The sequence below is a fragment of the Aristolochia californica genome, unplaced genomic scaffold (assembly GCF_029961685.1).
Source record: "Aristolochia californica isolate CCGP_79_NKW_82.1479 unplaced genomic scaffold, dmAriCali1.0.hap1 SCAF_12, whole genome shotgun sequence".
Taxonomy (NCBI): Eukaryota; Viridiplantae; Streptophyta; class Magnoliopsida; order Piperales; family Aristolochiaceae; genus Aristolochia; species Aristolochia californica.
This window is the reverse complement of record NW_027181793.1, coordinates 6,123,455-6,125,954: the sequence shown is the minus strand read 5'-3', so window position 1 is coordinate 6,125,954 and position 2,500 is coordinate 6,123,455.

The following is a 2,500-nucleotide window of genomic DNA, read 5'->3' as shown; positions in this document are numbered from 1 at the left end:
GAGGCGCCCAGGCGGAAAAGAGGCGCCCTGGCGTAGGCGCCCAGGCGCCAAAAGAGGCGCCAGGCGAAAAGGCGCCAGGGCGCCCAGGCGGAAAAGAGGCGCCCAGGCGGAATGGCGCCAGGGCGCCCAGGCGGAAAAGAGGCGCCCAGGCGAAAAAGAGGCGCCCAGGCGGAAAGGCGCCAGGGCGCCCAGGCAGAAAAGAGGCGCCCTGGCGTAGGCGCCCATGCGCCAAAAGAGGCACCCAGGCGAAAAGGCGCCAGGGCGCCCAGGCGGAAAAGAGGCGCCCAGGCGGAATGGCGCCAGGGCACCCAGGCGGAAAAGAGGCGCCCAGGCGGAAAAGAGGCGCCCTGGCGTAGGCGCCCAGGCGCCAAAAGAGGCGCCAGGCGAAAAGGCGCCAGGGCGCCCAGGCGGAAAAGAGGCGCCCAGGCGAAAAAGAGGCGCCCTGGCGGAAAAGAGGCGCCCTGGCGTAGGCGCCCAGGCGCCAAAAGAGGCACCCAGGCGAAAAGGCGCCAGGGCGCCCAGGCGGAAAAGAGGCGCCCAGGCGGAATGGCGCCAGGGCACCCAGGCGGAAAAGAGGCGCCCAGGCGAAAAAGAGGCGCCCAGGCGGAAAAGAGGCGCCCTGGCGTAGGCGCCCAGGCGCCAAAAGAGGCGCCCAGGCGAAAAGGCGCCAGGGCGCCCAGGCGAAGAGGCGCCAGGGCGCCCAGGTGGGAAAGAGGCGCCCAGGCGAAAAGGCGCCAGGGCGCCCAGGCAGAAAAGAGGCGCCCAGGCGAAAAAGAGGCGCCCAGGCAGAAAGGCGCCATGGCGCCCAGGCGGAAAAGAGGCGCCCTGGCCAGGCGGAAAAGAGGCGCCCAGGCGGAAAAGAGGTGCCCAGGCGAAAAAGAGTCGCCCAGGCCGAAAGGCGCCATGGCGCCCAGGCGGAAAAGAGGCGCCCACGCGAAAAGGCGCCAGGGCGCCAAGGCGGAAAACAGGCGCCCAGGCGGAAAGGTGCCAGGGCGCCCAGGCGGAAAAGAGGCGCCCAGGCGCGTGGGGGGCAAGGCGCCAGGCGCCAGGCACGCGCGGAGGCAAGGCGCCAGGCGCAAGGCGCCACGCGCGCGCGCGCGTGGGGGGCGAGGCGCCAGGCGCCAGGCGCCGGGCGCGCGTGGGGGGCAAGGCGCCAGGCGCCGGGCGCGCGCGTGGGGGGCGAGGCGCCAGGCGCCAGGCGCCGGGCGCGCGTGGGGGGCAAGGCGCCAGGCGCCGGGCGCGCGTGGGGGGCAAGGCGCCAGGCGCCGGGCGCGCGCGTGGGGGGCGAGGCGCCAGGCGCCAGGCGCCGGGCGCGCGTGGGGGGCAAGGCGCCAGGCGCCGGGCGCGCGCGCGTGGGGCGCCAGGCGCCTGGCGGGCGGGCGCCCCCAGGAAGGGGTGCTGGCGCGCGATGGGGTTGCGCCCGTACGGACCGTGTGACAGTACAGACACTTTGGCGAAACCTCCTGCCCGAAGCGATTTTAGGCGTTCGGCTAGGTAGGTGACCCGGTTTTTTTCGCGTTTCTCGGCCGCTAGCCCCTTTTTTCGCGTTTTCGTGCGCGCGCCCCTCTTGACCTCGCACGCGCGCCGCGCGTCGCGTCCTTGTCCTTGTCCGCGTCCGCGTTCGCGCGTGTCGGCGATCACGGGCCCCGTGCATGGCTCGTCTCTGTGGACCATCGCCCCGCTCTTGTCCCTCTTTCGTGTTTGTGTGGCGCCCCGCCCCGTGCACCATTGCCGGCTGGCAGCAAGGTGCCTAGCCCCCCTTGCCGCCAGGCCTGTCCACCCCAAGGTGCTAAAGCCGCCAGGCACCTGTGCCGCCGAACCGTGCGTCCGTAAGCCGCTGCACGTGCGGCGGCCGGCCATGCCCGTGCTATTGACCCTGTGTGACAGTACAGACACTTTGGCGAAACCTCCTGGCCGACGGGGTTTTTGCGCCCACCTAGGTAGGGCGACCCCTTTTTTTTCGTGTCGCCTGTCCGTGTGTCCCTTTTTCGCCTTTTTCGGGTTCGTGTTTTCGTGTGCCGCCAAAAGCAAGCCCTGCGCTCGTCCCGTCCCGCTTGACCCATGCATCCGCCGGTGCTGGCCTGCAAAATGCCTGTGAGCGACGCACGTGACCAGCAGCCCAGGCGAGTGTGCACGGGTGGCAGGCGAAACGGGCGTGCGTGTCGCCAGTGTGTATGTCCCTTTTTCGCCTTTTTCGGGTTCGTGTTTTCGTGTGCCGCCAAAAGCAAGCCCTGCGCTCGTCCCGTCCCGCTTGACCCGTGCATCCGCCGGTGCTGGCCTGCAAAATGCCTATGAGCGACGCATGTGACCAGCAGCCCAGGCGAGTGTGCATGGGTGGCAGGCGAAACGGGCGCGCGTGTCGCCAGTGCGTATGTCCCTTTTTCGGGTTCGTGTTTTCGTGTGCCACCAAAAGCAAGCCTTGCGCTCGTCCCGTCCCGCTTGACCCGTGCATCCGCCGGTGCTGGCCTGCAAAATGCCTGTGAGCGACGCATGTGACCAG